The sequence below is a fragment of the Aplidium turbinatum genome, chromosome 8 (genome assembly GCF_918807975.1).
Source record: "Aplidium turbinatum chromosome 8, kaAplTurb1.1, whole genome shotgun sequence".
NCBI classification, from domain to species: Eukaryota; Metazoa; Chordata; class Ascidiacea; order Aplousobranchia; family Polyclinidae; genus Aplidium; species Aplidium turbinatum.
In genome coordinates this window covers 19,790,094-19,801,457 of record NC_137479.1, presented here as the reverse complement: position 1 = coordinate 19,801,457, position 11,364 = coordinate 19,790,094, and positions in this window count along the sequence as shown.

Sequence of the window (11,364 nt, the reverse complement as noted above, 5' to 3'; positions counted from 1 at the left end):
TTACGTGTAGCTGGGCGATCAAAACCTAGCGGCGCAGAAAACTGTGAAGGGGGCAAAGCATTACTACTAATGGCGGCCCCGTGACCTGTACGCTCTGGGGGAGGAGTTCGGTTGTAATTCGCAGACCTTGGCTCTACAGCATTCGGAAGACCCTTAGCCGCGGCCCCAAGACCTCCTGAAACAGCTGGAAAACGTGTGGATTGCCCTGGTCCACTCACAGGTTGAACGGGCGTTTGGAAAAGGTTATGTAAATTAAACTGCGATTGATGTTCATTTCTGGAATGCCTAGAAGAGCTCTTCTTAGAGCTACGCCGGGAGCCCGCCTCTGATCGATATTCAGCTAAAACTACCTCTTTTCGTTGTTCAGCCCTCAACTGAGCGTCTTTGAGTGCGAACTCAGCAGCTCTCGCTTCGGCTTTCGCGGCGGTCTCTGCAGCTCTCGCAGCAGCCTCAGCTCGTATAGCCTCAGCTCTCGCTTCGGCCTCAGCTTGTATCTGGAGCTCCTCTCGTTTTAACTGTAGGTTAATTTGTGTAACTATCCGTGACGAGCTCTCAGACATCCTAGTGCTTACGTTTGAGGCGCTATCCTCAGGATGTATGTCAGCATCCAACCTATCTGAGAACTCACTTTCTTTTTGTTCGAAGTTATGTTTTAAAGAGTTAAATTCGGGATCTACCCTATCACGAAGTTCTGCCAAGATTGCAGAGTTAAAGATTTTAGTCAAAAGAGCATGGAAATGCAGCAATTCCTCTTCTAAAATAGATAACTTAGATCGAAAAATTAACAGTTCCTGCTTATCACTCAAAGAACCTAGGGCCACAGAAAGTTTCCCAATTTGAGTCAAAATATCCCGTCTAAGATGCCGGGCCTCTCGAACTGACTTAGCCTCATCGTTATTGGGTCCCTCCCCAGAATGGCCTGCCCGACCGCAAAGAACATCATCAGGCTTAAACTCAGTCGAGTCTACGGCGGTCGAGTCCTTGTCGCCACCGAGTGTAGACATATTAAATGTTGGGGCTAAATTAACAATTAACAAAAATGAAGTTACACAAACACACAAAATTATTAGGCTACAGTAGTTATAAAAAACTTAACTGCCAAGACCGTAAAAATACAAAAAAGAATTTAAATGCACGATACCGTAGCTGTACGAGGATGAAGTCCTAAAGTCCACAAAACTTGCTTGGATTCTTCCACTTGAATCTACAAGCACAGATGGATTGTCTTTTAATCTTCTTTCTTGCCAATGAATGTCAAAGTTATTTTTCTTCTGTACCAAACTGAGAAGAATTGTCTTTACTTTTCTTTGCTTCTGTAAGAGTGTACACTACCAACCAACAAATCTTCTTTTATTATTTCTTGTACTTCTAAGTAGTTCTTCTGCACTAGCTGACAACAAACACGTCGTTTATTTTTATGCCTTCAAGTGCTTCTTGGCCTACCAGCTAACAAATCGTTTTTTATTTTTTTTGTTTTAATTTCTTCTTGACCTACCAGGCTACCAACTGACAAGAACTCGTCTTTTATTTTTCGTGTGCTTCTAGTGCTTCTTGGCCTACCAGCTAACAAGAACTCGTCTTTTATTTTTCGTGTGCTTCTAGTGCTTCTTGGCCTACCAGCTAACAAGAACTCGTCTTTTATTTTTTTATGGTCACAGCGGTAAACCATAATTCTTCGTGGGAAAATTGTAACATAAAGTTCCCGGATCCGTTTGTCTGTACGTAATGACCGAAAAATAAACACACCTTCGAAACGTCTATTCAAAGTGTATTCCAGTAAAATTAGCCCGTGGCTATCGAAATGGGGTTGCAACTCCTTGCACCTCTAAAACTGTCACTACGATACAGATTACTTGGATAAAAGACGGAGAATTTGTCCAGCTAGCAAGCACCAAATAAACCAGTTAAATGTGCGACCGACTTCCAACAAACAACTTCGAGAATGAATCAGAAAAATTTGTGATAACTCAAAGGCACGCCAGCAGTAGCGCGACGCAGCATTTCATGTCTTTCAAACTGAAACAGGTTTAAACCGGTCTGACACGAGTCTTACGGACGATGGTGCAATTTTGGCTCATGTTTTAGGAATTTCCATGACGTAATATTCAGTAGACCCGAACGGTTTCTACATGACGTTTGACCAGGCGAACAACCGTCTGTAACAAATATATATCAATCAATCAAATCAATCAATATATCAATCAATCAATATTTGCGTTCAACGTTGACACCGTTCCATTTTAAATAAGCCATGACACGACACGGGTGTGGCAGACTTGATGACCACTCCAGTTCAGTCCTTCTGCCATTCCCATCATCATCAGCAAACAACCTAGCTCACATTGTAATCTTGTATTGTTTTTTTTCGCATGTGCTGATGATGCAAAATAAAAATAAAAGAACTTCTAACCTATGGCGCGTCACAAACCGTAGCCTAGGCTTTTAACTGTGCTGATGATGAGGGCTACAAGATAGTTGAGTAAGCTTGACTTACCGTAGGCCTACATTAGGCTACGTTTTTTTGTTAAAAACTTGTTAGTTAAAATGTAAGCCATGAATGCAATCCACTGTTCATCCGAAATGTGCCCGGTCTTTTCTGTGGAATGCAAAGATGTTTTTTATTTAAATTACGTTAGATTGCATCTCGTAGAAAAATGGCATTGCAAATAGCCTACTTGTTGCAGTGCTTTGCAGCCTTTACTTGTAGCCTACTTTGTGACAGAAAAAAAAATAGGTCAAAGATTAAAAAAATCTCTACAAACTCTTAAAATTATTAGTAGGCCTAATATTCATCAAACGAAACAAGATATAAAAATGTGCTGCCGAAACGGCTTGTTTGAAATACCCCTAAGTGAAAGCAGTCAATATATCTTAAAATAAACACTTTTTGCGCAATCTTATGAACGTTTTTTCTCGTCGCTTTCTGCCTTGTGAGCTACGATTTTCATGCATTGATGTTTAAAAATTTTTTCAAACGCACAACAAAACCAAATCGCTAAAATCTCGACATCAAAAGATAAAACAAAATTTAAGTCAAAATAGAACAAAATTTTGATTTAAAAACGTTTCAACGTAACACTGAAGTTGTTTATGTTAGCGAGCTGCCCCAACAAACAATGGAAACTGTTGCCCACTAAAAATAGACTAGCCTATAGCCACCAGTAAAAACAACCGGATATGCAGGTGATTATAGCCTGTGCCCATAATAGCCTAATTTTCCTTCAAGAAGCCCTAGGCTACGGTACTATGCTTATAAACAATAAGGGTAGGCCTACCTACGGTAAGCGAAAAATGTAGAAATTTTGAAACCAGCTAACAATTTGGGTTGGTAATGAAAAATTGAGGACAACGCAATTAGCCTACATATTATAATGCCATATTAAGCAATAAAAGAATAAAAAGTATTCAAACACTAAGCTCAATCAGGGGGGGTTTTAACTCCAAACCCACAGTGCGTAAGCCACTGCCTTCAAGTCTACTGCTGCAGTATCATGACTCGAATAGTATTAAGTATACTATTCGATAGGTTAATAGCCTATCATCTTTTCATCGCCTGAAAAAGGGACAAGTTTCGCCAGCAAATAAAATGCAAGTAGAATTTTAAGCTTAAAAAATCATTTAAATTTTTGTTGAAAAATTATTGGCCTATGCCGCAAAAAACCAGACGCAAAAAAAGACGAATTTTTATCTGATATTGCTTATGAATATTTTATAGTTCCCTTAACGGTCCAATTTTTCTACATTCTGCAAGACTTTTCCAAATATTTGGTGACTGTCTATGTCACAATCAATATGCGAAGCTTCACGACAGGCTATACGTTATGTGTCTTGACCAAGCGTACCGGTAGCCTACTGTTTTAATTGTAGGGTATTGTTACGAAATGTTATGATTGGTTACAGTGGCGTAGCCAAGAGGGGGGGAGGTTTTGGGGGTTACAACCCCCCCTTTGGCACGCGTGTGACGTCACGATATTGAAAATGATGCTTTCAGTCTAAAAAAAATAGCCTAATTTTAAACAAAATTGCATTAAAAGAGCCAGTTTTGCCAATACCAAACATCTCAGCCAGGAATTAGCAACAAGAAAACATAGAGACTCAGCTTTATTTCCGAAAAATGCCGAAGAAAACATGATCTTATCCTTTTTCTATGCCACCAGACACCACCATTTTACAGGAGTATTTGTAACCACATTTTTATTGAAAATGCTCTCAGAATGCACCAAATTCAAAGTAGTTTTTCAAAATTTTCTGGAAGAGGTCCCCCAGACCCCCCGCCGCTGAGTCGTCATAACCCCCTCCTTTAAAAATTCCTGGCTACGCCACTGATTGGTTACTGTTCTATAGTAAGAGAAATTTTTATTATGTAATGTAGGCTATTTGTAGAAGATTCTGCATACGTGCAAAGTTGCAAGACCAGAAGGCTCTCCAAATTAGATCGAACAATTTGTCAAGTGGTAAAGATGGTTTGCTCCAGTCCCTAAAGCGTGTTTGAAAAGCTGTTTCTGTTAATCTCACAATTTTCGCATCATCTTTTTGTTATGTAGGGCTAAAGCTTCCTACACCAAATCATGCTTCGAAGCCTTGAGTTAACTCAGCTTTTTAGTGTTGTTCTAATACCTCAAGCGGTTGTTTGCTTTTGTAATTAGAAGATTATCGCTGACGCCTGCCGGCGACTAAGTTACACCGTTAATAAAATACGTTTTATTTGCATTTGTATAAGCTTTAGGCTAATAGTCTATCCAATATCCATGCCACAATTTCTTTTGGCAATAAGGATAGTGCACTTTTGGACATTCTTTCCGAATCTTTTAATACAAATAACAAACGAGTCAAACTTTACAATTGGTATTTAGCAACGTTTAAAAGCGTTAAATCAACATAAAATAGCTACTGTAACAATAAGACAACACCCTACAATATAAACGCGACATACGTTTTGGATTTTTTTGGGTTCAAGTTCTATTTTTTAATTTCCTAAATTATTTTAATGTTTTTTTATTTGCTCAATTTTGCTTTTGCCACAAATTTCCTTGTTTAAGTTGTTGATCAGTTTTCCTCAAATGAAAAAAAATTCTCACTAGTGTAGCCTACTCACAAGCACAGCTCTGCTCGCAATCACCGCTGACAGCCATTACATTCTTAGGATAACCGCAAAACAATGGCATTTAATATGTTACAATGCGCGTCTAAGATTGTTTACAACAACAGTCAAGGCCTATTAGAGGGGGTACGGAGGATAAGGCGTACCCTTGAGGGCCCAGGCCTGTGTTTGTTGGGGGGGCCGAAATTGTAGTTTTATAGTTTACGCGTAAAAATGTTTGGTTAAAACCATCCTAAACGACTGATTTCTAGCATAAAAGTTGTTATTCTTTAGTCATGGGGTGCCCGTAATCTAGCAAAAGGGCCCAGAAAGGTGCTTTGCGAGAAAATTAGGGGCCCAAAGTGGTAATTTAATGCTTTACCTGCAAAAATGTTTTGGTAAAAGCACTCCAAATTAATTCATACAAGTTGGTTATTCTCCTGTCCGGGGGGGAGGGGGGGCATAGAGTAGCAAAAGCAGGTTTGAGAAAAACACGGGCAAAAATCCCGGGTGTTTTTTTGTTTGTTTTAAACTATTTGACAAAGGTAGTTTCACGCTTATTTTACTTCAAAATAAATTTCGGAGTTAAAGCAGGAGCCGGAGAATACTTTCGGAGCAGGACCGGAGCAGAAGTCAAAAAAGTGACTTCTCTCGTTCACCTTTGATAGTGCTTGGCATGTGGTGAATGCAAAAGTTAATGAAGAAAGGTTAGGATTGGTGAGATGATTAACTGGATTATGTTTTAACAAGATGTTATGTTTGAGCCTTGGTAGAGAGCTTGGCTTGTAGCCTACCAGATAGGTACATATAACACTCAGTAACGTTAACGGATTTAACCATGGACTTCTAAATAGTATCAGGACTGGAAACTCAGTTTACAACAGTAGGCCAAACAGTTGGTTCAACAGTTGGCCAACAGTGGGCCAACAGGGTTAGTTACTTGGCTGTTGGCCCATTGTTGGCCAACTGTTGTACCAACTGTTTGGCCTACTGTTGTAAACTGAGTTTCCAGTCCTGACACTATTTAGAAGTCCATGATTTAACACTAAACCCACAAAAAAAAACATGAAAAAACTACTAAATCCAACGTTTTTGACACCACATAGTGTCCTCTTCAGAAATAATTATAAGCTACATCTAAGAGATATAAAAAACTGAATTTAAAAATTTTACACTAAAGATGTAGCCTACAATAAGCGACACCTCTCAACAGCACCATCAACAACTGACCCACGAATTCAAAAGCAGGATACACAAATTGGGGAGGGACAGATCACATGATATGCACAACACAAAATAATAGTTTTATTGCAGCCTGATAGGCTACTATTATTGCGCACACATGTCCAATTCTGCAGTAAAATGTTGTGTGGCGTGCAATAGGCCTATGCCTAAGCAAACATTACACTTTTTGCCCAAGACAAAGGGAGCCCGGGGTGAGAAGGGGGCCCCGAATGTCTCTTTGTACCCCTAGTGAAAAATTTCTCTCATAGGCCCTGACAACAGTTCAAGAAGGTCTACATTGATAGAACTACAGAAAATTTTTAGAAATTAAATAAAAAACCATCGTCGACATAACACAGTCTCTATATTCAGTAATATAGAGACTGTGGACATAACATAACAAAAAGTCACATAACAATAAAATGTGCTACAACAATAGTGCTTGAAACAATAAAATCATCTTGAAACATAAAGAAATAAAATATAAGCAAGAAAAGTCAATAGGCTATGTTAAAAAAGAGGACATTTGAAAATTTTTGAGTGTCTTCAGTGGAGCATTTATTTTTTATGAAAAAAGTGGACAAATTCTCTTTAAAGAGGACATATATGGTAGCTCTAGTAAACATGCTGTCGCATAGCCTACAGGGCCGTTGAGAGAACAATTTGGGCCCGATATCAATGAGCAGTGGTGCCGAAGTTAGTTGAGGATTGGGGGGGATAAATCAAAACTTTGTCAAATTTTAGGCGATTTTGAACATTGGGGGGATGCATATTTTTATACACAACTTTAGTGGTAGGTTACTATAGTATTAAGTTAATTAAACAATCACCGGACCTCGTTAAATTAGCTGCTAACAGCATAGTATAGTCTACATATAAGAAATCATGGAGATAAAAGTGCTCTTGTGAATGACTGCTGCAAGATTAAGAAACAAGCAAAGAAAAATTGGTACCTCCAGCAGGATTCGAACCTATGACCTTCCAATGAATACTTAGTTTTTCCAAAAAAAACAACAGAAGTTATACTATTCTTCTTGCCCTCTCCTTCACTAGAATCACTACACTTAGTGCACTATAGAACAAAGTCATTAGTCAGGAGACTGAAAACAATCGAAGCTACAGAAGAACATCTTCAAATTTATGACACATCACAGAACTTATTACAACTGAACATATTGCGTCTTACGGTAGCGCGCATTGAGAACTCATTAGCAATGTTATTTATGCTGATGTCATTAAGAATATTGTCGTGAATGTTGCTAACAATGCTAGCATGCAACCAGGCCCGGATTTAGGGGGGGGGGCAGAGGAAGCAGTTGCCCCGGGCCCCCCGACTTTTGAAGGGCCCCCCTATGTGGAAAAATCTGTGATTTTGTGTTATTTTTTTCCTTTTGGCCTTTAAAGTTTCTGCAAAATGCTGTGCAGTACTGGACTGATGCTACTGTAGACGTAGAGATGGTTTTTGCACGGGGGCCCCCGATCTCAAAGTGCCCCGGGCCCCCCATCAGCTAAATCCGGCCCTGCATGCAACCTTGCCTGTCTCAAAGTATTTCTCAGCCAGGTTATCAATTAATTTACGAAGATTGGAAAAACACCTCTCACAAGCAGCAGAGCTTACCGGGCAAACTAAGAAGATCTTAATCGGCTGGAGTATTTGAGAATAGAGAGGTTTTTCCAACTCGGACAATGCCTGGTAAGCTCTTTTAGCATCGTACAGAGATTTTGCTCCTGTTGTCTTTCTGAATGAATCAATTTGATAACTCATCGATTGTCTATTCAGCTCTGGATAATTTTTGACCATTTCAGGAACTAAGCCGGTCTTGACAATTCGTGCAAGTTCTTTATACTTTTCCGAATCGCAATCCAGGCTACTTTCAAACCGTTCGGTCAGTTCAGGGATAACTCTGTCCATGAACTGATTGTAAAGTATTTTATAATGCAGTTGAGTGTCTGCAGTAGTTGCCAGCGAGCTTCCACCCAATCTTTCCGGGACTCTTCTTTGCCGTGGTGCTTGCAAAAGCGTGATCAAATTAGCAGCAAATTTTTCCGGAAGTGAAACTGCATTTTTGTAATTGTTTTCAAACTCCAAATCACGATATTTCTCTCGAGTGATTTTCAAGGTTTGAAACAGCTTTTCACAAGAGTCATTGTCAAGCTTTTCTCCTTGCAACGTGATACTAAATTGCTCTATAAGTGCCAAAGGCTTCAAAATCAGCACAAGTCCCAAACATGTTTCTGCAGTTTCTTAATTACTGCAGTACCGTGGCCAGTGGCCTGGTACAACTCGTCCTAAATACCTTCAATGAAGGTCCTTCATTGTCTAGCGTCAAATCCAAGACAATTTAGAACTGCAAACAAACATCAATAAAAAAACAAAAACAACAGCAATTCAAGATGCTTGCAAACAACTAAATCGAAGTAAAACTTCATAGCAAATTTTTTTTTTTTAATTATTGGGGGGATGTTTGCAAACTATTGGGGTGGATATATCCCCCATACTTCGGCACCACTGCCAATGAGACCCTCAAGCCCAAAATAAAGGCACTTCTAGAACAATGAACTAAATCCAAAGATTAAGTAGTGATAGGCTATTTGTTCCTAGTGTCCTAAAATCATTTCGGCCCGGGATCGTAAAATACCCCCTGTTGTTCACATATTTTCGTGCGTTTATTCTAGCGATAGGCCAGACACTTTGTAGGCTAAGCTTACATGAACAGCAGGTCATGTCACACATAGGCGACGCTGCACCTGAGTTGGCGACGTTTTGAGCTCACTCTGTAATTGTTCCAAATTTTGTTGTAACATTATAATTTTCCAGTTGTCCACCCTCTTTTTTAGTGAATAGTCATCCTTACTTCTACCATGCCCAGCAGTCGAATCCAAGACTAGGCTAGTAACTTCCAAGCTGAACATGATCAGTAAAAAAATCTAAAAAAATGAATCTTTATCTGTTTTTGGGCCTATTTTATCGTGCTTTCTGTAAAAAACATCTTCACCCAGTTTTAAAGCAGGTCACGCTGCTTCGTCATTCAAGAATCAGCAAATTTGTTAAAGGGATAGCCTACTAAAGGAAAAATCTGACTTGTCGATTTTCCACGTTCTTTCTGTTTAACATGCTATACCATAAAACGATTTTCAATAAAATTTTGCCCTGTTGCGGTCCGACCACCATTGCGCGCGTGCTTTTGTCAGAGCTTTCAAAACGAGATTGGGCTTGAGCAGCGCGAAGCGTGCGACTGTACAGTCTGCGTCACTAGAGACTAGCAATTAGCTGATCTTGCAATAATTGTTACTGCGGGCGATTTGACTGTAGGCTATGTATGTATGTATGTACATCAAAACATCAGATTTCAACATCAAACAGTTTGCTCAAAACATCAGATGTGGTAACGTGGCTTTTGTTATTGCTGTCTTTTGTGACGTATTCTCAGTGCTTGCACTTTTGGTTATTTTGAAAAAAACAAGAAAATAAATGAAACATTGGACTTTGCCAGCGCCATTGAAAACAATTTTTTTTCGGTAATTTTTCTTGAAATGTATTCTTGAATGTTCAGTTTACGTATTTTAATGCTTAATTCCCGTTTGAAATTTTCATTTAGTAGGCCTTTAAAGTAGGCTAAGTTATTTCACAGTACATTTTGTCACCTAAAGGGGATTAGAAGTGACGAACTATGCAAACAGGTCAATGTTATAAATGATAAAACTGGGACTGAAAAAAATGTGACGAATTAGGCGAACTGATAAATTCTCTCAGGGAGTGCGCTTGAGCAACGCATGTCAGGACTGCCCTCGATTCAACGGCACCTAGTGGATGGAATAATTCTCCTGCAACAACTAAGTATGCAAAACTGCCAGAATTAACATTTTAAAGAAGCTTTTCCATTCTGAGGATAAAAATCAAATCAATCAATCACTGGAAGTCGCCATATAGATAATATCCAAAGCTTTTATTACTCTTTTCTTTCCACAAACAGAAGTGTTCTTTCTAACATGATTACCTACAACGTCTGGTGACCAACCTTGGCGCATATCTGATCACGATCTTCGTTTACTTTTATGTAACCTGAAGTCCCCAAGGCATGCAAAATCATATTGCCTTCTTGTGGAAACATTGTGTATCGCACACCCTTTACAGTGTCGCGATTATCAATGCGAAGGCATAGAATAACCAGCTTGTGGTAACAAATACATGGTTTTTTCGAAAAATGTTTTCCCCTCCAATTGGGTTATCTTTGGAAAAAACAACTTGGCCTAGTTGTTTCAACAGACATGAAATGTTGAGAAATATGTTAGGTTACTACGTATAAAGCTGAACTGAACTTTCTCAGTTATGAAATCGAGGATGACCAAATTTGTACAGAGTGGGACTAGTTGGAAGACGTGATTAGTTGAAAAATCATCATTTTTGTAACACTCGATAATTTTTTAAATATTACTGCCACTATGTGATGTAGTTTCATCATCATTATGTTCCTTTCTCGTATTGAGGGTTGGATACAATGCGCCATTGTTCACGACCATGAGCTGTGCGTAGGCTACTTCACTTTTATAAGTTAAGTTTGTCCATTTAGTAATGTTTGTTGTCCAAATCATTCTTGGTATGCCTTTGTTTATTTTACCGTTTACCTTCCCTTATATTAAAGATTTTTGTAACGAGTTTTGTCTTATTGTGTGTTTAAAATACTTCAATTTTCTTCTTTTGGCTATTTGTAAGAAAATTTTGCTTGAATCGAATTTGGAGAGTAGGCTACTTCATCGTTATTGATCTTTTGTTTCCATGAAATTTTTAACATTTGCCTGTATGTCCAGAGCTCGAAGGCATCGATCCATTTCTCTATTTTTTGTGATGTAGTTTATAAGAACAAATAATCCATGTCAGTTTCGATTTGTTGAGTTAAGGTATGGCTGACAATTCTGCGTTTTCTTTCTTTCGAAGCTACCCAAAAATCACGTCGCTACTCGCCGGCGCGGAGCGTGACACGACGGTTCTCTAAAGTCTCTGACCTGACTATGCTTATTGTGTTCTTCTCACCGTGTCAATTATTTTGTACTCGCGTGCT